The sequence below is a fragment of the Heptranchias perlo genome, chromosome 2, assembly GCF_035084215.1.
Source record: "Heptranchias perlo isolate sHepPer1 chromosome 2, sHepPer1.hap1, whole genome shotgun sequence".
Classification (NCBI taxonomy): Eukaryota; Metazoa; Chordata; class Chondrichthyes; order Hexanchiformes; family Hexanchidae; genus Heptranchias; species Heptranchias perlo.
In genome coordinates this window covers 5,158,448-5,181,492 of record NC_090326.1, presented here as the reverse complement: position 1 = coordinate 5,181,492, position 23,045 = coordinate 5,158,448, and the positions used below count along the sequence as shown (strand labels likewise).

Sequence of the window (23,045 nt, the reverse complement as noted above, 5' to 3'; positions counted from 1 at the left end):
GTCTCTTTCGATCCATAAAAAAGCTGCTCGCCCAAAATGGCAGTTTCTTTTAGCACATTGGAACATAGAACATTCACGGCACAGTGGGAGGCCATTCGGCCCATCGTGTCTGTGACGGTCATCGAACAACATAAAACACTGGTTCAGACAATGACAGCACCAAGTTCGGGTAGGCATGCACACAAAATGGATGAAAGATGATGGACTTTGAGAGACGATGGGTTTTGCAGATGCCAGGATAAATAAACTGAAAGAGCTCATCAGCCTGCTTCTTTCAGATACTGAATGTCTTTATGCTCAAGAGATGTTCTCACTGCCTCAGGCCCATTATATCCAGTCGCACACTCCTTCCAATCTTGCACACCTCCCTTCGCTTTGAAACCGTGCATTTTTTTTTACACTGGGCCTCATTTTGAAGAAAGCGGTGCTGTGATCAGCTGGTGTTGTTAAGGAGATGTAGTGGCAGAAGAGACATAAAAGTCTAAAAAACAGTGACTGTTCTGACACTGTGAGCTATAGTTAAAGGTTGGCGACAATTAGAGTGTCAGGCAGCAGATCTTTTCCAAATCTGTTAGAAATGGCAACAAAAACCTTCCCACAAACTTTGATCAGCGTCACGACTCTTTAAAAATAAATACTGGCATTTTACAGAAGGCAAGAAAGTACATTGTGTGTCACTCTAATGGGTTGTGAGATAAAGGAATGATGGGCAGCCCCTTGTTGCAACCACAGCAGTGTAAAACTGATAGCGATCAGGAGCAATCACTGGCATCAGAACGAACAGCACTTTGCAAATAACGTTCCCTGACCGGGAATCGAACCCGGGCCGCGGCGGTGAAAGCGCCGAATCCTAACCACTAGACCACCAGGGAAGCACATGGCACGATCTTGCAGGCCATCAGTCCAAGCCTCTTTTTCCTATTTGTCTCTGCATTTCACGTCCCTTTCTCCCCAAACAAGCTGCTCGGCCAAAATGGCATTTTCTTTTCGTACATAGAAACACAGAACATTCAGGGCACAGAAGGAGGCCATTCGGCCCATCGTGTCTGCGACGGTCATCGAAGAACATGAAACACTTGTTCAGACAATGACAGCACCAAGTTCGGGTCGGCATGCACTCGAAATGGATGAAAGATGTTGGGCATTGAGGGACGATGGGTTTTGCTGATGCCAGGAGAAATAAACTCAAAGATCTCATCTCCCTCCTTTCAGGTACTGATAATGTTCAAGAGATGTTCTCACTGCCTCAGGCCCATTATCTCCAGTCGCACACTCCTTCCAATCTTGCACATCTTCCTTAGCTTTGAAAACGCTCATTTTTTACACTGGAATTCAATTTGAAGAAAGAGGTGCTGTGATTAGTTGGTGTTGTTAAGGAGATGTCGTGCCAGGAGAGACATAAATGGCTAATGAGAACAGTTACTGTTCTGACACTGTGAGCTACAGTTAAAGGTTGGCGACAATTAAAGTGACAAGCAACAGGTCTTTTCCGAATCTTGGGAGAAATGGAAAAAAAATCTTCCCACAAACTTTGATCAGCGTCAACACATTTTAAAGAAATGTAGGCATTTTACAGAAGGCATGAAAGTGCATTGTATGTCGCTCTAATGGCTTGTTAGATTAAAGAATGATCGGCTGCCCGCTGCTCGATTAGCATTTATGTTGGTGAAAAAGCTAATGTTGATCAGGAGCAAGCATTGGGCTCTGTGATGGGACATTCGTTGGCACCAGAACGACGAGCACCAAGAAAGCAATCTTCCCTGACCGGGAATCGAACCCGGGCCGCGGCGGTGAGAGCGCCGAATCCTAACCACTAGACCACCAGGGAAGCTACGGCTGATGCATGCGAGAGAGGAGTCCAACCTTTTCTTTCCTAATTGTCCCTTTGAAATTCAGGTCTCTTTCGATCCAAAAAAAAGCTGCTCGCCCAAAATGGCATTTTCTTTTAGCACATTGGAACATAGAACATTCACGGCACAGTGGGAGGCCATTCGGCCCATCGTGTTTGTGACGGTCATCGAACAACATAAAACACTGGTTCAGACAATGACAGCACCAAGTTCGGGTAGGCATGCACACAAAATGGATGAAAGATGATGGACTTTGAGAGACGATGGGTTTTGCAGATGCCAGGATAAATAAACTGAAAGAGCTCATCAGCCTGCTTCTTTCAGATACTGAATGTCTTTATGCTCAAGAGATGTTCTCACTGCCTCAGGCCCATTATATCCAGTCGCACACTCCTTCCAATCTTGCACACCTCCCTTCGCTTTGAAACCGTGCATTTTTTTTTACACTGGGCCTCATTTTGAAGAAAGTGGTGCTGTGATCAGCTGGTGTTGTTAAGGAGATGTAGTGGCAGAAGAGACATAAAAGTCTAAAAAAACAGTGACTGTGCTGACACTGTGAGCTATAGTTAAAGGTTGGCGACAATTCGAGTGTCAGGCAGCAGATCTTTTCCAAATCTGCTGGAAATGGCAACAAAAACCTTCCCACAAACTTTGATCTGCATCACGACTCTTTAAAAATAAATACTGGCATTTTACAGAAGGCAAGAAAGTACATTGTGTGTCACTCTAATGGGTTGTGAGACAAAGGAATGATGGGCAGCCCCTTGTTGCAACCACAGCAGTGTAAAACTGATAGCAATCAGGAGCAATCACTGGCATCAGAACGAACAGCACTTTGAAATAACGTTCCCTGACCGGGAATCGAACCCGGGCCGCGGCGGTGAAAGCGCCGAATCCTAACCACTAGACCACCAGGGAAGCACATGGCACGATCTTGCAGGCCATCAGTCCAAGCCTCTTTTTCCTATTTGTCTCTGCATTTCACGTCCCTTTCTCCCCAAACAAGCTGCTCGGCCAAAATGGCATTTTCTTTTCGTACATAGAAACACAGAACATTCAGGGCACAGAAGGAGGCCATTCGGCCCATCGTGTCTGCGACGGTCATCGAAGAACATGAAACACTTGTTCAGACAATGACAGCACCAAGTTCGGGTCGGCATGCACTCGAAATGGATGAAAGATGTTGGGCATTGAGGGACGTTGGGTTTTGCTGATGCCAGGAGAAATAAACTCAAAGATCTCATCTCCCTCCTTTCAGGTACTGATAATGTTCAAGAGATGTTCTCACTGCCTCAGGCCCATTATCTCCAGTCGCACACTCCTTCCAATCTTGCACATCTTCCTTAGCTTTGAAAACGCTCATTTTTTACACTGGAATTCAATTTGAAGAAAGAGGTGCTGTGATTAGTTGGTGTTGTTAAGGAGATGTCGTGCCAGGAGAGACATAAATGGCTAATGAGAACAGTTACTGTTCTGACACTGTGAGCTACAGTTAAAGGTTGGCGACAATTAAAGTGACAAGCAACAGGTCTTTTCCGAATCTTGGGAGAAATGGCAACAAAAATCTTCCCACAAACTTTGATCAGCGTCAACACATTTTAAAGAAATGTAGGCATTTTACAGAAGGCATGAAAGTGCATTGTATGTCGCTCTAATGGCTTGTTAGATTAAAGAATGATCGGCTGCCCGCTGCTCGATTAGCATTTATGTTGGCGAAAAAGCTAATGTTGATCAGGAGCAAGCATTGGGCTCTGTGATGGGACATTCGTTGGCACCAGAACGACGAGCACCAAGAAAGCAATCTTCCCTGACCGGGAATCGAACCCGGGCCGCGGCGGTGAGAGCGCCGAATCCTAACCACTAGACCACCAGGGAAGCTACGGCTGATGCATGCGAGAGAGGAGTCCAACCTTTTCTTTCCTAATTGTCCCTTTGAAATTCAGGTCTCTTTCGATCCAAAAAAAAGCTGCTCGCCCAAAATGGCATTTTCTTTTAGCACATTGGAACATAGAACATTCACGGCACAGTGGGAGGCCATTCGGCCCATCGTGTTTGTGACGGTCATCGAACAACATAAAACACTGGTTCAGACAATGACAGCACCAAGTTCGGGTAGGCATGCACACAAAATGGATGAAAGATGATGGACTTTGAGAGACGATGGGTTTTGCAGATACAGGATAAATAAACTGAAAGAGCTCATCAGCCTGCTTCTTTCAGATACTGAATGTCTTTATGCTCAAGAGATGTTCTCACTGCCTCAGGCCCATTATATCCAGTCGCACACTCCTTCCAATTTTGCACACCTCCCTTCGCTTTGAAACCGTGCATTTTTTTTTACACTGGGCCTCATTTTGAAGAAAGCGGTGCTGTGATCAGCTGGTGTTGTTAAGGAGATGTAGTGGCAGAAGAGACATAAAAGTCTAAAAAAACAGTGACTGTGCTGACACTGTGAGCTATAGTTAAAGGTTGGCGACAATTAGAGTGTCAGGCAGCAGATCTTTTCCAAATCTGTTAGAAATGGCAACAAAAACCTTCCCACAAACTTTGATCAGCGTCACGACTCTTTAAAAATAAATACTGGCATTTTACAGAAGGCAAGAAAGTACATTGTGCGTCACTCTAATGGGTTGTGAGATAAAGGAATGATGGGCAGCCCCTTGTTGCAACCACAGCAGTGTAAAACTGATAGCGATCAGGAGCAATCACTGGCATCAGAACTAACAGCACTTTGCAAATAACGTTCCCTGACCGGGAATCGAACCCGGGCCGCGGCGGTGAAAGCGCCGAATCCTAACCACTAGACCACCAGGGAAGCACATGGCACGATCTTGCAGGCCATCAGTCCAAGCCTCTTTTTCCTATTTGTCTCTGCATTTCACGTCCCTTTCTCCCCAAACAAGCTGCTCGGCCAAAATGGCATTTTCTTTTCGTACATAGAAACACAGAACATTCAGGGCACAGAAGGAGGCCATTCGGCCCATCGTGTCTGCGACGGTCATCGAAGAACATGAAACACTTGTTCAGACAATGACAGCACCAAGTTCGGGTCGGCATGCACTCGAAATGGATGAAAGATGTTGGGCATTGAGGGACGATGGGTTTTGCTGATGCCAGGAGAAATAAACTCAAAGATCTCATCTCCCTCCTTTCAGGTACTGATAATGTTCAAGAGATGTTCTCACTGCCTCAGGCCCATTATCTCCAGTCGCACACTCCTTCCAATCTTGCACATCTTCCTTAGCTTTGAAAACGCTCATTTTTTACACTGGAATTCAATTTGAAGAAAGAGGTGCTGTGATTAGTTGGTGTTGTTAAGGAGATGTCGTGCCAGGAGAGACATAAATGGCTAATGAGAACAGTTACTGTTCTGACACTGTGAGCTACAGTTAAAGGTTGGCGACAATTAAAGTGACAAGCAACAGGTCTTTTCCGAATCTTGGGAGAAATGGCAACAAAAATCTTCCCACAAACTTTGATCAGCGTCAACACATTTTAAAGAAATGTAGGCATTTTACAGAAGGCATGAAAGTGCATTGTATGTCGCTCTAATGGCTTGTTAGATTAAAGAATGATCGGCTGCCCGCTGCTCGATTAGCATTTATGTTGGCGAAAAAGCTAATGTTGATCAGGAGCAAGCATTGGGCTCAGTGATGGGACATTCGTTGGCACCAGAACGACAAGCACCAAGAAAGCAATCTTCCCTGACCGGGAATCGAACCCGGGCCGCGGCGGTGAGAGCGCCGAATCCTAACCACTCGACCACCAGGGAAACTACGGCTGATGCAGGCGAGAGAGGAGTCCAACCTTTTCTTTCCTAATTGTCCCTTTGAAATTCAGGTCTCTTTCGATCCAAAAAAAAGCTGCTCGCCCAAAATGGCATTTTCTTTTAGCACATTGGAACATAGAACATTCACGGCACAGTGGGAGGCCATTCGGCCCATCGTGTTTGTGACGGTCATCGAACAACATAAAACACTGGTTCAGACAATGACAGCACCAAGTTCGGGTAGGCATGCACACAAAATGGATGAAAGATGATGGACTTTGAGAGACGATGGGTTTTGCAGATGCCAGGATAAATAAACTGAAAGAGCTCAGCAGCCTGCTTCTTTCAGATACTGAATGTCTTTATGCTCAAGAGATGTTCTCACTGCCTCAGGTTCATTATATCCAGTCGCACACTCCTTCCAATCTTGCACACCTCCCTTCGCTTTGAAACCGTGCATTTTTTTTTACACTGGGCCTCATTTTGAAGAAAGCGGTGCTGTGATCAGCTGGTGTTGTTCAGGAGATGTAGTGGCAGAAGAGACATAAAAGTCTAAAAAACAGTGACTGTTCTGACACTGTGAGCTATAGTTAAAGGTTGGCGACAATTAGAGTGTCAGGCAGCAGATCTTTTCCAAATCTGCTGGAAATGGCAACAAAAACCTTCCCACAAACTTTGATCAGCGTCACGACTCTTTAAAAATAAATACTGGCATTTTACAGAAGGCAAGAAAGTTCATTGTGTGTCACTCTAATGGGTTGTGAGATAAAGGAATGATGGGCAGCCCCTTGTTGCAACCACAGCAGTGTAAAACTGATAGCGATCAGGAGCAATCACTGGCATCAGAACGAACAGCACTTTGCAAATAACGTTCCCTGACCGGGAATCGAACCCGGGCCGCGGCAATGAAAGCGCCGAATCCTAACCACTAGACCACCAGGGAAGCACATGGCACGATGTTGCAGGCCATCAGTCCAAGCCTCTTTTTCCTATTTGTCTCTGCATTTCACGTCCCTTTCTCCCCAAACAAGCTGCTCGGCCAAAATGGCATTTTCTTTTCGTACATAGAAACACAGAACATTCAGGGCACAGAAGGAGGCCATTCGGCCCATCGTGTCTGCGACGGTCATCGAAGAACATGAAACACTTGTTCAGACAATGACAGCACCAAGTTCGGGTCGGCATGCACTCGAAATGGATGAAAGATGTTGGGCATTGAGGGACGTTGGGTTTTGCTGATGCCAGGAGAAATAAACTCAATGATCTCATCTCCCTCCTTTCAGGTACTGATAATGTTCAAGAGATGTTCTCACTGCCTCAGGCCCATTATCTCCAGTCGCACACTCCTTCCAATCTTGCACACCTCCCTTCGCTTTGAAACCGTGCATTTTTTTTTACACTGGGCCTCATTTTGAAGAAAGCGGTGCTGTGATCAGCTGGTGTTGTTAAGGAGATGTAGTGGCAGAAGAGACATAAAAGTCTAAAAAACAGTGACTGTTCTGACACTGTGAGCTATAGTTAAAGGTTGGCGACAATTAGAGTGTCAGGCAGCAGATCTTTTCCAAATCTGTTAGAAATGGCAACAAAAACCTACCCACAAACTTTGATCAGCGTCACGACTCTTTAAAAATAAATACTGGCATTTTACAGAAGGCAAGAAAGTACATTGTGTGTCACTCTAATGGGTTGTGAGATAAAGGAATGATGGGCAGCCCCTTGTTGCAACCACAGCAGTGTAAAACTGATAGCGATCAGGAGCAATCACTGGCATCAGAACGAACAGCACTTTGCAAATAACGTTCCCTGACCGGGAATCGAACACGGGGCGCGGCGGTGAAAGCGCCGAATCCTAACCACTAGACCACCAGGGACGCACATGGCACGATCTTGCAGGCCATCAGTCCAAGCCTCTTTTTCCTATTTGTCTCTGCATTTCACGTCCCTTTCTCCACAAACAAGCTGCTCGGCCAAAATGGCATTTTCTTTTCGTACATAGAAACACAGAACATTCAGGGCACAGAAGGAGGCCATTCGGCCCATCGTGTCTGCGACGGTCATCGAAGAACATGAAACACTTGTTCAGACAATGACAGCACCAAGTTCGGGTCGGCATGCACTCGAAATGGATGAAAGATGTTGGGCATTGAGGGACGATGGGTTTTGCTGATGCCAGGAGAAATAAACTCAAAGATCTCATCTCCCTCCTTTCAGGTACTGATAATGTTCAAGAGATGTTCTCACTGCCTCAGGCCCATTATCTCCAGTCGCACACTCCTTCCAATCTTGCACATCTTCCTTAGCTTTGAAAACGCTCATTTTTTACACTGGAATTCAATTTGAAGAAAGAGGTGCTGTGATTAGTTGGTGTTGTTCAGGAGATGTCGTGCCAGGAGAGACATAAATGGCTAATGAGAACAGTTACTGTTCTGACACTGTGAGCTACAGTTCAAGGTTGGCGACAATTAAAGTGACAAACAACAGGTCTTTTCCGAATCTTGGGAGAAATGGCAACAAAAATCTTCCCACAAACTTTGATCAGCGTCAACACATTTTAAAGAAATGTAGGCATTTTACAGAAGGCATGAAAGTGCATTGTATGTCGCTCTAATGGCTTGTTAGATTAAAGAATGATCGGCTGCCCGCTGCTCGATTAGCATTGATGTTGGCGAAAAAGCTAATGTTGATCAGGAGCAAGCATTGGGCTCAGTGATGGGACATTCGTTGGCACCAGAACGACGAGCACCAAGAAAGCAATCTTCCCTGACCGGGAATCGAACCCGGGCCGCGGCGGTGAGAACGCCGAATCCTAACCACTAGACCACCAGGGAAGCTACGGCTGATGCATGCGAGAGAGGAGTCCAACCTTTTCTTTCCTAATTGTCCCTTTGAAATTCAGGTCTCTTTCGATCCAAAAAAAAGCTGCTCGCCCAAAATGGCATTTTCTTTTAGCACATTGGAACATAGAACATTCACGGCACAGTGGGAGGCCATTCGGCCCATCGTGTTTGTGACGGTCATCGAACAACATAAAACACTGGTTCAGACAATGACAGCACCAAGTTCGGGTAGGCATGCACACAAAATGGATGAAAGATGATGGACTTTGAGAGACGATGGGTTTTGCAGATGCCAGGATAAATAAACTGAAAGAGCTCATCAGCCTGCTTCTTTCAGATACTGAATGTCTTTATGCTCAAGAGATGTTCTCACTGCCTCAGGCCCATTATATCCAGTCGCACACTCCTTCCAATCTTGCACACCTCCCTTCGCTTTGAAACCGTGCATTTTTTTTTACACTGGGCCTCATTTTGAAGAAAGCGGTGCTGTGATCAGCTGGTGTTGTTAAGGAAATGTAGTGGCAGAAGAGACATAAAAGTCTAAAAAAACAGTGACTGTGCTGACACTGTGAGCTATAGTGAAAGGTTGGCGACAATTAGAGTGTCAGGCAGCAGATCTTTTCCAAATCTGTTAGAAATGGCAACAAAAACCTTCCCACAAACTTTGATCAGCGTCACGACTCTTTAAAAATAAATACTGGCATTTTACAGAAGGCAAGAAAGTACATTGTGTGTCACTCTAATGGGTTGTGAGATAAAGGAATGATGGGCAGCCCCTTGTTGCAACCACAGCAGTGTAAAACTAATTGCGATCAGGAGCAATCACTGGCATCAGAACGAACAGCACTTTGCAAATAACGTTCCCTGACCGGGAATCGAACCCGGGCCGCGGCGGTGAAAGTGCCGAATCCTAACCACTAGACCACCAGGGAAGCACATGGCACGATCTTGCAGGCCATCAGTCCAAGCCTCTTTTTCCTATTTGTCTCTGCATTTCACGTCCCTTTCTCCCCAAACAAGCTGCTCGGCCAAAATGGCATTTTCTTTTCGTACATAGAAACACAGAGCATTCAGGGCACAGAAGGAGGCCATTCGGCCCATCGTGTCTGCGACGGTCATCGAAGAACATGAAACACTTGTTCAGACAATGACAGCACCAAGTTCGGGTCGGCATGCACTCGAAATGGATGAAAGATGTTGGGCATTGAGGGACGATGAGTTTTGCTGATGCCAGGAGAAGTAAACTCAAAGATCTCATCTCCCTCCTTTCAGGTACTGATAATGTTCAAGAGATGTTCTCACTGCCTCAGGCCCATTATCTCCAGTCGCACACTCCTTCCAATCTTGCACATCTTCCTTAGCTTTGAAAACGCTCATTTTTTACACTGGAATTCAATTTGAAGAAAGAGGTGCTGTGATTAGTTGGTGTTGTTAAGGAGATGTCGTGCCAGGAGAGACATAAATGGCTAATGAGAACAGTTACTGTTCTGACACTGTGAGCTACAGTTAAAGGTTGGCGACAATTAAAGTGACAAGCAACAGGTCTTTTCCGAATCTTGGGAGAAAGGGCAACAAAAATCTTCCCACAAACTTTGATCAGCGTCAACACATTTTAAAGAAATGTAGGCATTTTACAGAAGGCATGAAAGTGCATTGTATGTCGCTCTAATGGCTTGTTAGATTAAAGAATGATCGGCTGCCCGCTGCTCGATTAGCATTTATGTTGGCGAAAAAGCTAATGTTGATCAGGAGCAAGCATTGGGCTCAGTGATGGGACATTCGTTGGCACCAGAACAACGAGCACCAAGAAAGCAATCTTCCCTGACCGGGAATAGAACCCGGGCCGCGGCGGTGAGAGCGCCGAATCCTAACCACTAGACCACCAGGGAAGCTACGGATGATGCATGCGAGAGAGGAGTCCAACCTTTTCTTTCCTAATTGTCCCTTTGAAATTCAGGTCTCTTTCGATCCAAAAAAAAGCTGCTCGCCCAAAATGGCATTTTCTTTTAGCACATTGGAACATAGAACATTCACGGCACAGTGGGAGGCCATTCGGCCCATCGTGTTTGTGACGGTCATCGAACAACATAAAACACTGGTTCAGACAATGACAGCACCAAGTTCGGGTAGGCAAGCACACAAAATGGATGAAAGATGATGGACTTTGAGAGACGATGGGTTTTGCAGATGCCAGGATAAATAAACTGAAAGAGCTCATCAGCCTGCTTCTTTCAGATACTGAATGTCTTTATGCTCAAGAGATGTTCTCACTGCCTCAGGCCCATTATATCCAGTCGCACACTCCTTCCAATCTTGCACACCTCCCTTCGCTTTGAAACCGTGCATTTTTTTTTACACTGGGCCTCATTTTGAAGAAAGCGGTGCTGTGATCAGCTGGTGTTGTTCAGGAAATGTAGTGGCAGAAGAGACATAAAAGTCTAAAAAAACAGTGACTGTGCTGACACTGTGAGCTATAGTTAAAGGTTGGCGACAATTGGAGTGTCAGGCAGCAGATCTTTTCCAAATCTGTTAGAAATGGCAACAAAAACCTTCCCACAAACTTTGATCAGCGTCACGACTCTTTAAAAATAAATACTGGCATTTGACAGAAGGCAAGAAAGTACATTGTGTGTCACTCTAATGGGTTGTGAGATAAAGGAATGATGGGCAGCCCCTTGTTGCAACCACAGCAGTGTAAAACTGATAGCGATCAGGAGCAATCACTGGCATCAGAACGAACAGCACTTTGCAAATAACGTTCCCTGACCGGGAATCCAACACGGGCCGCGGCGGTGAAAGCGCCGAATCCTAACCACTAGACCACCAGGGAAGCACATGGCACGACCTTGCAGGCCATCAGTCCAAGCCTCTTTTTCCTATTTGTCTCTGCATTTCACGTCCCTTTCTCCCCAAACAAGCTGCTCGGCCAAAATGGCATTTTCTTTTCGTACATAGAAACACAGAACATTCAGGGCACAGAAGGAGGCCATTCGGCCCATCGTGTCTGCGACGGTCATCGAAGAACATGAAACACTTGTTCAGACAATGACAGCACCAAGTTCAGGTCGGCATGCACTCGAAATGGATGAAAGATGTTGGGCATTGAGGGACGATGGGTTTTGCTGATGCCAGGAGAAATAAACTCAAAGATCTCATCTCCCTCCTTTCAGGTACTGATAATGTTCAAGAGATGTTCTCACTGCCTCAGGCCCATTATCTCCAGTCGCACACTCCTTCCAATCTTGCACATCTTCCTTAGCTTTGAAAACGCTCATTTTTTACACTGGAATTCAATTTGAAGAAAGAGGTGCTGTGATTAGTTGGTGTTGTTAAGGAGATGTCGTGCCAGGAGAGACATAAATGGCTAATGAGAACAGTTACTGTTCTGACACTGTGAGCTACAGTTAAAGGTTGGCGACAATTAAAGTGACAAGCAACAGGTCTTTTCCGAATCTTGGGAGAAAGGGCAACAAAAATCTTCCCACAAACTTTGATCAGCGTCAACACATTTTAAAGAAATGTAGGCATTTTACAGAAGGCATGAAAGTGCATTGTATGTCGCTCTAATGGCTTGTTAGATTAAAGAATGATCGGCTGCCCGCTGCTCGATTAGCATTTATGTTGGCGAAAAAGCTAATGTTGATCAGGAGCAAGCATTGGGCTCAGTGATGGGACATTCGTTGGCACCAGAACAACGAGCACCAAGAAAGCAATCTTCCCTGACCGGGAATAGAACCCGGGCCGCGGCGGTGAGAGCGCCGAATCCTAACCACTAGACCACCAGGGAAGCTACGGATGATGCATGCGAGAGAGGAGTCCAACCTTTTCTTTCCTAATTGTCCCTTTGAAATTCAGGTCTCTTTCGATCCAAAAAAAAGCTGCTCGCCCAAAATGGCATTTTCTTTTAGCACATTGGAACATAGAACATTCACGGCACAGTGGGAGGCCATTCGGCCCATCGTGTTTGTGACGGTCATCGAACAACATAAAACACTGGTTCAGACAATGACAGCACCAAGTTCGGGTAGGCAAGCACACAAAATGGATGAAAGATGATGGACTTTGAGAGACGATGGGTTTTGCAGATGCCAGGATAAATAAACTGAAAGAGCTCATCAGCCTGCTTCTTTCAGATACTGAATGTCTTTATGCTCAAGAGATGTTCTCACTGCCTCAGGCCCATTATATCCAGTCGCACACTCCTTCCAATCTTGCACACCTCCCTTCGCTTTGAAACCGTGCATTTTTTTTTACACTGGGCCTCATTTTGAAGAATGCGGTGCTGTGATCAGCTGGTGTTGTTCAGGAAATGTAGTGGCAGAAGAGACATAAAAGTCTAAAAAAACAGTGACTGTGCTGACACTGTGAGCTATAGTTAAAGGTTGGCGACAATTGGAGTGTCAGGCAGCAGATCTTTTCCAAATCTGTTAGAAATGGCAACAAAAACCTTCCCACAAACTTTGATCAGCGTCACGACTCTTTAAAAATAAATACTGGCATTTTACAGAAGGCAAGAAAGTACATTGTGTGTCACTCTAATGGGTTGTGAGATAAAGGAATGATGGGCAGCCCCTTGTTGCAACCACAGCAGTGTAAAACTGATAGCGATCAGGAGCAATCACTGGCATCAGAATGAACAGCACTTTGCAAATAACTTTCCCTGACCGGGAATCGAACACGGGCCGCGGCTGTGAAAGCGCCGAATCCTAACCACTAGACCACCAGGGAAGCACATGGCACGACCTTGCAGGCCATCAGTCCAAGCCTCTTTTTCCTATTTGTCTCTGCATTTCACGTCCCTTTCTCCCCAAACAAGCTGCTCGGCCAAAATGGCATTTTCTTTTCGTACATAGAAACACAGAACATTCAGGGCACAGAAGGAGGCCATTCGGCCCATCGTGTCTGCGACGGTCATCGAAGAACATGAAACACTTGTTCAGACAATGACAGCACCAAGTTCAGGTCGGCATGCACTCGAAATGGATGAAAGATGTTGGGCACTGAGGGACGATGGGTTTTGCTGATGCCAGGAGAAATAAACTCAAAGATCTCATCTCCCTCCTTTCAGGTACTGATAATGTTCAAGAGATGTTCTCACTGCCTCAGGCCCATTATCTCCAGTCGCACACTCCTTCCAATCTTGCACATCTTCCTTAGCTTTGAAAACGCTCATTTTTTACACTGGAATTCAATTTGAAGAAAGAGGTGCTGTGATTAGTTGGTGTTGTTAAGGAGATGTCGTGCCAGGACAGATATAAATGGCTAATGAGAACAGTTACTGTTCTGACACTGTGAGCTACAGTTAAAGGTTGGCGACAATTAAAGTGACAAGCAACAGGTCTTTTCCGAATCTTGGGAGAAATGGCAACAAAAATCTTCCCACAAACTTTGATCAGCGTCAACACATTTTAAAGAAATGTAGGCATTTTACAGAAGGCATGAAAGTGCATTGTATGTCGCTCTAATGGCTTGTTAGATTAAAGAATGATCGGCTGCCCGCTGCTCGATTAGCATTTATGTTGGCGAAAAAGCTAATGTTGATCAGGAGAAAGCATTGGGCTCAGTGATGGGACATTCGTTGGCACCAGAACGACGAGCACCAAGAAAGCAATCTTCCCTGACCGGGAATAGAACCCGGGCCACGGCGGTGAGAGCGCCGAATCCTAACCACTAGACCACCAGGGAAGCTACGGCTGATGCATGCGAGAGAGGAGTCCAACCTTTTCTTTCCTAATTGTCCCTTTGAAATTCAGGTCTCTTTCGATCCAAAAAAAAGCTGCTCGCCCAAAATGGCATTTTCTTTTAGCACATTGGAACATGGAACATTCACGGCACAGTGGGAGGCCATTCGGCCCATCGTGTCTGTGACGGTCATCGAACAACATAAAACACTGGTTCAGACAATGACAACACCAAGTTCGGGTAGGCATGCACACAAAATGGATGAAAGATGATGGACTTTGAGAGACGATGGGTTTTGCAGATGCCAGGATAAATAAACTGAAAGAGCTCATCAGCCTGCTTCTTTCAGATACTGAATGTCTTTATGCTCAAGAGATGTTCTCACTGCCTCAGGCCCATTATATCCAGTCGCACACTCCTTCCAATCTTGCACACCTCCCTTCGCTTTGAAACCGTGCATTTTTTTTTACACTGGGCCTCATTTTGAAGAAAGCGGTGCTGTGATCAGCTGGTGTTGTTAAGGAGATGTAGTGGCAGAAGAGACATAAAAGTCTAAAAAAACAGTGACTGTGCTGACACTGTGAGCTATAGTTAAAGGTTGGCGACAATTAGAGTGTCAGGCAGCAGATCTTTTCCAAATCTGTTAGAAATGGCAACAAAAACCTTCCCACAAACTTTGATCAGCGTCACGACTCTTTAAAAATAAATACTGGCATTTTACAGAAGGCAAGAAAGTACATTGTGTGTCACTCGAATGGGTTGTGAGATAAAGGAATGATGGGCAGCCCCTTGTTGCAACCACAGCAGTGTAAAACTGATAGCGATCAGGAGCAATCACTGGCATCAGAACGAACAGCACTTTGAAAAATAACGTTCCCTGACCGGGAATCGAACACGGGCCGCAGCGGTGAAAGCGCCGAATCCTAACCACTAGACCACCAGGGAAGCACATGGCACGATCTTGCAGGCCATCAGTCCAAGCCTCTTTTTCCTATTTGTCTCTGCATTTCACGTCCCTTTCTCCCCAAACAAGCTGCTCGGCCAAAATGCCATTTTCTTTTCGTACATAGAAACACAGAACATTCAGGGCACAGAAGGAGGCCATTCGGCCCATCGTGTCTGCGACGGTCATCGAAGAACATGAAACACTTGTTCAGACAATGACAGCACCAAGTTCGGGTCGGCATGCACTCGAAATGGATGAAAGATGTTGGGCATTGAGGGAAGATGGGTTTTGCTGATGCCAGGAGAAATAAACTCAAAGATCTCATCTCCCTCCTTTCAGGTACTGATAATGTTCAAGAGATGTTCTCACTGCCTCAGGCCCATTATCTCCAGTCGCACACTCCTTCCAATCTTGCACATCTTCCTTAGCTTTGAAAACGCTCATTTTTTACACTGGAATTCAATTTGAAGAAAGAGGTGCTGTGATTAGTTGGTGTTGTTAAGGAGATGTCGTGCCAGGAGAGACATAAATGGCTAATGAGAACAGTTACTGTTCTGACACTGTGAGCTACAGTTAAAGGTTGGCGACAATTAAAGTGACAAGCAACAGGTCTTTTCCGAATCTTGGGAGAAATGGCAACAAAAATCTTCCCACAAACTTTGATCAGCGTCAACACATTTTAAAGAAATGTAGGCATTTTACAGAAGGCATGAAAGTGCATTGTATGTCGCTCTAATGGCTTGTTAGATTAAAGAATGATCGGCTGCCCGCTGCTCGATTAGCATTTATGTTGGCGAAAAAGCTAATGTTGATCAGGAGAAAGCATTGGGCTCAGTGATGGGACATTCGTTGGCACCAGAACGACGAGCACCAAGAAAGCAATCTTCCCTGACCGGGAATCGAACCCGGGCCGCGGCAGTGAGAGCGCCGAATCCTAACCACTAGACCACCAGGGAAGCTACGGCTGATGCATGCGAGAGAGGAGTCCAACCTTTTCTTTCCTAATTGTCCCTTTGAAATTCAGGTCTCTTTCGATCCAAAAAAAAGCTGCTTGCCCAAAATGGCATTTTCTTTTAGCACATTGGAACATAGAACATTCACGGCACAGTGGGAGGCCATTCGGCCCATCGTGTTTGTGACGGTCATCGAACAACATAAAACACTGGTTCAGACAATGACAGCACCAAGTTCGGGTAGGCAAGCACACAAAATGGATGAAAGATGATGGACTTTGAGAGACGATGGGTTTTGCAGATGCCAGGATAAATAAACTGAAAGAGCTCATCAGCCTGCTTCTTTCAGATACTGAATGTCTTTATGCTCAAGAGATGTTCTCACTGCCTCAGGCCCATTATATCCAGTCGCACACTCCTTCCAATCTTGCACACCTCCCTTCGCTTTGAAACCGTGCATTTTTTTTTACACTGGCCCTCATTTTGAAGAAAGCGGTGCTGTGATCAGCTGGTGTTGTTAAGGAAATGTAGTGGCAGAAGAGACATAAAAGTCTAAAAAAACAGTGACTGTGCTGACACTGTGAGCTATAGTTAAAGGTTGGCGACAATTGGAGTGTCAGGCAGCAGATCTTTTCCAAATCTGTTAGAAATGGCAACAAAAACCTTCCCACAAACTTTGATCAGCGTCACGACTCTTTAAAAATAAATACTGGCATTTTACAGAAGGCAAGAAAGTACATTGTGTGTCACTCTAATGGGTTGTGAGATAAAGGAATGATGGGCAGCCCCTTGTTGCAACCACAGCAGTGTAAAACTGATAGCGATCAGGAGCAATCACTGGCATCAGAATGAACAGCACTTTGCAAATAACTTTCCCTGACCGGGAATCCAACACGGGCCGCGGTTGTGAAAGCGCCGAATCCTAACCACTAGACCACCAGGGAAGCACATGGCACGACCTTGCAGGCCATCAGTCCAAGCCTCTTTTTCCTATTTGTCTCTGCATTTCACGTCCCTTTCTCCCCAAACAAGCTGCTCGGCCAAAATGGCATTTTCTTTTCGTACATAGAAACACAGAACATTCAGGGCACAGAAGGAGGCCATTCGGCCCATCGTGTCTGCGACGGTCATCGAAGAACATGAAACACTTGTTCAGACAATGACAGCACCAAGTTCAGGTCGGCATGCACTCGAAATGGATGAAAGATGTTGGGCATTGAGGGACGATGGGTTTTGCTGATGCCAGGAGAAATAAACTCAAAGATCTCATCTCCCTCCTTTCAGGTACTGATAATGTTCAAGAGATGTTCTCACTGCCTCAGGCCCATTATCTCCAGTCGCACACTCCTTCCAATCTTGCACATCTTCCTTAGCTTTGAAAACGCTCATTTTTTACACTGGAATTCAATTTGAAGAAAGAGGTGCTGTGATTAGTTGGTGTTGTTAAGGAGATGTCGTGCCAGGAGAGACATAAATGGCTAATGAGAACAGTTACTGTTCTGACACTGTGAGCTACAGTTAAAGGTTGGCGACAATTAAAGTGACAAGCAACAGGTCTTTTCCGAATCTTGGGAGAAATGGCAACAAAAATCTTCCCACAAACTTTGATCAGCGTCAACACATTTTAAAGAAATGTAGGCATTTTACAGAAGGCATGAAAGTGCATTGTATGTCGCTCTAATGGCTTGTTAGATTAAAGAATGATCGGCTGCCCGCTGCTCGATTAGCATTTATGTTGGCGAAAAAGCTAATGTTGATCAGGAGAAAGCATTGGGCTCAGTGATGGGACATTCGTTGCCACCAGAACGACGAGCACCAAGAAAGCAATCTTCCCTGACCGGGAATAGAACCCGGGCCACGGCGGTGAGAGCGCCGAATCTTAACCACTAGACCACCAGGGAAGCTACGGCTGATGCATGCGAGAGAGGAGTCCAACCTTTTCTTTCCTAATTGTCCCTTTGAAATTCAGGTCTCTTTCGATCCAAAAAAAAGCTGCTCGCCCAAAATGGCATTTTCTTTTAGCACATTGGAACATAGAACATTCACGGCACAGTGGGAGGCCATTCGGCCCATCGTGTCTGTGACGGTCATCGAACAACATAAAACACTGGTTCAGACAATGACAACACCAAGTTCGGGTAGGCATGCACACAAAATGGATGAAAGATGATGGACTTTGAGAGACGATGGGTTTTGCAGATGCCAGGATAAATAAACTGAAAGAGCTCATCAGCCTGCTTCTTTCAGATACTGAATGTCTTTATGCTCAAGAGATGTTCTCACTGCCTCAGGCCCATTATATCCAGTCGCACACTCCTTCCAATCTTGCACACCTCCCTTCGCTTTGAAACCGTGCATTTTTTTTTACACTGGGCCTCATTTTGAAGAAAGCGGTGCTGTGATCAGCTGGTGTTGTTAAGGAGATGTAGTGGCAGAAGAGACATAAAAGTCTAAAAAAACAGTGACTGTGCTGACACTGTGAGCTATAGTTAAAGGTTGGCGACAATTAGAGTGTCAGGCAGCAGATCTTTTCCAAATCTGTTAGAAATGGCAACAAAAACCTTCCCACAAACTTTGATCAGCGTCACGACTCTTTAAAAATAAATACTGGCATTTTACAGAAGGCAAGAAAGTACATTGTGTGTCACTCGAATGGGTTGTGAGATAAAGGAATGATGGGCAGCCCCTTGTTGCAACCACAGCAGTGTAAAACTGATAGCGATCAGGAGCAATCACTGGCATCAGAACGAACAGCACTTTGCAAATAACGTTCCCTGACCGGGAATCGAACCCGGGCCGCGGCGGTCAACGCACCGAATCCTAACCACGAGACCACCAGGGAAGCACATGGCACGATCTTGCAGGCCATCAGTCCACGCCTCTTTTTCCTATTTGTCTCTGCATTTCACGTCCCTTTCTCCCCAAACAAGCTGCTCGGCCAAAATGGCATTTTCTTTTCGTACATAGAAACACAGAACATTCAGGGCACAGAAGGAGGCCATTCAGCCCATCGTGTCTGCGACGGTCATCGAAGAACATGAAACACTTGTTCAGACAATGACAGCACCAAGTTCGGGTCGGCATGCACTCGAAATGGATGAAAGATGTTGGGCATTGAGGGACGATGGGTTTTGCTGATGCCAGGAGAAATAAACTCAAAGATCTCATCTCCCTCCTTTCAGGTACTGATAATGTTCAAGAGATGTTCTCACTGCCTCAGGCCCATTATCTCCAGTCGCACACTCCTTCCAATCTTGCACATCTTCCTTAGCTTTGAAAACGCTCATTTTTTACACTGGAATTCAATTTGAAGAAAGAGGTGCTGTGATTAGTTGGTGTTGTTAAGGAGATGTCGTGCCAGGAGAGACATAAATGGCTAATGAGAACAGTTACTGTTCTGACACTGTGAGCTACAGTTAAAGGTTGGCGACAATTAAAGTGACAAGCAACAGGTCTTTTCCGAATCTTGGGAGAAATGGCAACAAAAATCTTCCCACAAACTTTGATCAGCGTCAACACATTTTAAAGAAATGTAGGCATTTTACAGAAGGCATGAAAGTGCATTGTATGTCGCTCTAATGGCTTGTTAGATTAAAGAATGATCGGCTGCCCGTTGCTCGATTCGCATTGATGTTGGCGAAAAAGCTAATGTTGATCAGGAGCAAGCATTGGGCTCAGTGATGGGACATTCGTCGGCACCAGAACGACGAGCAATCTTCCCTGACCGGGAATCGAACCCTGGCCGCGGCGGTGAGAGCGCCGAATCCTAACCACTAGACCACCAGGGAAGCTACGACTGATACATGCGAGAGAGGAGTCCAACCTTTTCTTTCTTAATTGTCCCTTTGAAATTCAGGTCTCTTTCGATCCAAAAAAAAACTGCTCGCCCAAAATGGCATTTTCTTTTAGCACATTGGAACATAGAACATTCACGGCACAGTGGGAGACCATTCGGCCCATCGTGTTTGTGACGGTCATCGAACAACATAAAACACTGGTTCAGACAATGACAGCACCAAGTTCGGGTAGGCATGCACACAAAATGGATGAAAGATGATGGACTTTGAGAGACGATGGGTTTTGCAGATGCCAGGATAAATAAACTGAAAGAGCTCATCAGCCTGCTTCTTTCAGATACTGAATGTCTTTATGCTCAAGAGATGTTCTCACTGCCTCAGGCCCATTATATCCAGTCGCACACTCCTTCCAATTTTGCACACCTCCCTTCGCTTTGAAACCGTGCATTTTTTTTTACACTGGGCCTCATTTTGAAGAAAGCGGTGCTGTGATCAGCTGGTGTTGTTAAGGAGATGTAGTGGCAGAAGAGACATAAAAGTCTAAAAAACAGTGACTGTTCTGACACTGTGAGCTATAGTTAAAGGTTGGCGACAATTAGAGTGTCAGGCAGCAGATCTTTTCCAAATCTGCTGGAAATGGCAACAAAAACCTTCCCACAAACTTTGATCAGCGTCACGACTCTTTAAAAATAAATACTGGCATTTTACAGAAGGCAAGAAAGTACATTGTGTGTCACTCTAATGGGTTGTGAGATAAAGGAATGATGGGCAGCCCCTTGTTGCAACCACAGCAGTGTAAAACTGATAGCGATCAGGAGCAATCATTGGCATCAGAACAAACAGCACTTTGCAAATAACGTTCCCTGACCGGGAATCGAACCCGGGCCGCGGCGGTGAAAGCGCCGAATCCTAACCACTAGACCACCAGGGAAGCACATGGCACGATCTTGCAGGCCATCAGTCCAAGCCTCTTTTTCCTATTTGTCTCTGCATTTCACGTCCCTTTCTCACCAAACAAGCTGCTCGGCCAAAATGGCATTTTCTTTTCGTACATAGAAACACAGAACATTCAGGGCACAGAAGGAGGCCATTCGGCCCATCGTGTCTGCGACGGTCATCGAAGAACATGAAACACTTGTTCAGACAATGACAGCACCAAGTTCGGGTCGGCATGCACTCGAAATGGATGAAAGATGTTGGGCATTGAGGGACGATGGGTTTTGCTGATGCCAGGAGAAATAAACTCAAAGATCTCATCTCCCTCCTTTCAGGTACTGATAATGTTCAAGAGATGTTCTCACTGCCTCAGGCCCATTATCTCCAGTCGCACACTCCTTCCAATTTTGCACATCTTCCTTTGCTTTGAAAACGCTCATTTTTTACACTGGAATTCAATTTGAAGAAAGAGGTGCTGTGATTAGTTGGTGTTGTTAAGGAGATGTCGTGCCAGGAGAGACATAAATGGCTAATGAGAACAGTTACTGTTCTGACACTGTGAGCTACAGTTAAAGGTTGGCGACAATTAAAGTGACAAGCAACAGGTCTTTTCCGAATCTTGGGAGAAATGGCAACAAAAATCTTCCCACAAACTTTGATCAGCGTCAACACATTTTAAAGAAATGTAGGCATTTTACAGAAGGCATGAAAGTGCATTGTATGTCGCTCTAATGGCTTGTTAGATTAAAGAATGATCGGCTGCCCGCTGCTCGATTCGCATTTATGTTGGCGAAAAAGCTAATGTTGATCAGGAGCAAGCATTGGGCTCAGTGATGGGACATTCGTTGGCACCAGAACGACGAGCACCAAGAAAGCAATCTTCCCTGACCGGGAATCGAACCCGGGCCGCGGCGGTGAGAGCGCCGAATCCTAACCACTAGACCACCAGGGAAGCTATGGCTGATGCATGCGAGAGAGGAGTCCAACCTTTTCTTTCCTAATTGTCCCTTTGAAATTCAGGTCTCTTTCGATCCAAAAAAAAGCTGCTCGCCCAAAATGGCATTTTCTTTTAGCACATTGGAACATAGAACATTCACGGCACAGTGGGAGGCCATTCGGCCCATCGTGTTTGTGACGGTCATCGAACAACATAAAACACTGGTTCAGACAATGACAGCACCAAGTTCGGGTAGGCATGCACACAAAATGGATGAAAGATGATGGACTTTGAGAGACGATGGGTTTTGCAGATGCCAGGATAAATGAACTGAAAGAGCTCATCAGCCTGCTTCTTTCAGATACTGAATGTCTTTATGCTCAAGAGATGTTCTCACTGCCTCAGGCCCATTATATCCAGTCGCACACTCCTTCCAATTTTGCACACCTCCCTTCGCTTTGAAACCGTGCATTTTTTTTTACACTGGGCCTCATTTTGAAGAAAGCGGTGCTGTGATCAGCTGGTGTTGTTAAGGAGATGTAGTGGCAGAAGAGACATAAAAGTCTAAAAAACAGTGACTGTTCTGACACTGTGAGCTATAGTTAAAGGTTGGCGACAATTAGAGTGTCAGGCAGCAGATCTTTTCCAAATCTGCTGGAAATGGCAACAAAAACCTTCCCACAAACTTTGATCAGCGTCACGACTCTTTAAAAATAAATACTGGCATTTTACAGAAGGCAAGAAAGTACATTGTGCGTCACTCTAATGGGTTGTGAGATAAAGGAATGATGGGCAGCCCCATGTTGCAACCACAGCAGTGTAAAACTGATAGCGATCAGGAGCAATCACTGGCATCAGAACGAACAGCACTTTGCAAATAACGTTCCCTGACCGGGAATCGAACCCGGGCCGCGGCGGTGAAAGCACCGAATCCTAACCACTAGACCACCAGGGAAGCACATGGCACGATCTTGCAGGCCATCAGTCCAAGCCTCTTTTTCCTATTTGTCTCTGCATTTCACGTCCCTTTCTCCCCAAACAAGCTGCTCGGCCAAAATGGCATTTTCTTTTCGTACATAGAAACACAGAACATTCAGGGCACAGAAGGAGGCCATTCGGCCCATCGTGTCTGCGACGGTCATCGAAGAACATGAAACACTTGTTCAGACAATGACAGCACCAAGTTCGGGTCGGCATGCACTCGAAATGGATGAAAGATGTTGGGCATTGAGGGACGATGGGTTTTGCTGATGCCAGGAGAAATAAACTCAAAGATCTCATCTCCCTCCTTTCAGGTACTGATAATGTTCAAGAGATGTTCTCACTGCCTCAGGCCCA

General features: G+C 45.6%; 20 non-coding genes across 20 annotated transcripts; all 20 read right to left on the bottom strand.

Moving 5' to 3' along the window:
- Positions 1–800: 800 nt before the first annotated feature.
- On the bottom strand, positions 801–872 carry trnae-uuc (transfer RNA glutamic acid (anticodon UUC)). The gene has a single exon. It is a non-coding gene; the product is annotated as a tRNA-Glu (tRNA).
- Positions 873–1,756: 884 nt separating this feature from the next.
- Positions 1,757–1,828, bottom strand: trnae-cuc (transfer RNA glutamic acid (anticodon CUC)). The gene has a single exon. It is a non-coding gene; the product is annotated as a tRNA-Glu (tRNA).
- An 868-nt stretch (positions 1,829–2,696) lies between these two features.
- On the bottom strand, positions 2,697–2,768 carry trnae-uuc (transfer RNA glutamic acid (anticodon UUC)). Its single transcript has one exon. It is a non-coding gene; the product is annotated as a tRNA-Glu (tRNA).
- An 885-nt stretch (positions 2,769–3,653) lies between these two features.
- trnae-cuc (transfer RNA glutamic acid (anticodon CUC)) lies at positions 3,654–3,725 on the bottom strand. Its single transcript has one exon. It is a non-coding gene; the product is annotated as a tRNA-Glu (tRNA).
- An 868-nt stretch (positions 3,726–4,593) lies between these two features.
- Positions 4,594–4,665, bottom strand: trnae-uuc (transfer RNA glutamic acid (anticodon UUC)). The gene has a single exon. It is a non-coding gene; the product is annotated as a tRNA-Glu (tRNA).
- An 885-nt stretch (positions 4,666–5,550) lies between these two features.
- Positions 5,551–5,622, bottom strand: trnae-cuc (transfer RNA glutamic acid (anticodon CUC)). Its single transcript has one exon. It is a non-coding gene; the product is annotated as a tRNA-Glu (tRNA).
- Positions 5,623–6,490: 868 nt separating this feature from the next.
- On the bottom strand, positions 6,491–6,562 carry trnae-uuc (transfer RNA glutamic acid (anticodon UUC)). Its single transcript has one exon. It is a non-coding gene; the product is annotated as a tRNA-Glu (tRNA).
- Positions 6,563–7,418: 856 nt separating this feature from the next.
- Positions 7,419–7,490, bottom strand: trnae-uuc (transfer RNA glutamic acid (anticodon UUC)). The gene has a single exon. It is a non-coding gene; the product is annotated as a tRNA-Glu (tRNA).
- Positions 7,491–8,375: 885 nt separating this feature from the next.
- Positions 8,376–8,447, bottom strand: trnae-cuc (transfer RNA glutamic acid (anticodon CUC)). The gene has a single exon. It is a non-coding gene; the product is annotated as a tRNA-Glu (tRNA).
- An 869-nt stretch (positions 8,448–9,316) lies between these two features.
- trnae-uuc (transfer RNA glutamic acid (anticodon UUC)) lies at positions 9,317–9,388 on the bottom strand. Its single transcript has one exon. It is a non-coding gene; the product is annotated as a tRNA-Glu (tRNA).
- Positions 9,389–10,273: 885 nt separating this feature from the next.
- Positions 10,274–10,345, bottom strand: trnae-cuc (transfer RNA glutamic acid (anticodon CUC)). Its single transcript has one exon. It is a non-coding gene; the product is annotated as a tRNA-Glu (tRNA).
- A 1,826-nt stretch (positions 10,346–12,171) lies between these two features.
- On the bottom strand, positions 12,172–12,243 carry trnae-cuc (transfer RNA glutamic acid (anticodon CUC)). The gene has a single exon. It is a non-coding gene; the product is annotated as a tRNA-Glu (tRNA).
- A 1,826-nt stretch (positions 12,244–14,069) lies between these two features.
- Positions 14,070–14,141, bottom strand: trnae-cuc (transfer RNA glutamic acid (anticodon CUC)). The gene has a single exon. It is a non-coding gene; the product is annotated as a tRNA-Glu (tRNA).
- An 870-nt stretch (positions 14,142–15,011) lies between these two features.
- On the bottom strand, positions 15,012–15,083 carry trnae-uuc (transfer RNA glutamic acid (anticodon UUC)). Its single transcript has one exon. It is a non-coding gene; the product is annotated as a tRNA-Glu (tRNA).
- An 885-nt stretch (positions 15,084–15,968) lies between these two features.
- On the bottom strand, positions 15,969–16,040 carry trnae-cuc (transfer RNA glutamic acid (anticodon CUC)). Its single transcript has one exon. It is a non-coding gene; the product is annotated as a tRNA-Glu (tRNA).
- A 1,826-nt stretch (positions 16,041–17,866) lies between these two features.
- Positions 17,867–17,938, bottom strand: trnae-cuc (transfer RNA glutamic acid (anticodon CUC)). Its single transcript has one exon. It is a non-coding gene; the product is annotated as a tRNA-Glu (tRNA).
- Positions 17,939–19,753: 1,815 nt separating this feature from the next.
- trnae-cuc (transfer RNA glutamic acid (anticodon CUC)) lies at positions 19,754–19,825 on the bottom strand. The gene has a single exon. It is a non-coding gene; the product is annotated as a tRNA-Glu (tRNA).
- An 868-nt stretch (positions 19,826–20,693) lies between these two features.
- trnae-uuc (transfer RNA glutamic acid (anticodon UUC)) lies at positions 20,694–20,765 on the bottom strand. The gene has a single exon. It is a non-coding gene; the product is annotated as a tRNA-Glu (tRNA).
- An 885-nt stretch (positions 20,766–21,650) lies between these two features.
- On the bottom strand, positions 21,651–21,722 carry trnae-cuc (transfer RNA glutamic acid (anticodon CUC)). The gene has a single exon. It is a non-coding gene; the product is annotated as a tRNA-Glu (tRNA).
- An 868-nt stretch (positions 21,723–22,590) lies between these two features.
- trnae-uuc (transfer RNA glutamic acid (anticodon UUC)) lies at positions 22,591–22,662 on the bottom strand. Its single transcript has one exon. It is a non-coding gene; the product is annotated as a tRNA-Glu (tRNA).
- Positions 22,663–23,045: the final 383 nt, after the last annotated feature.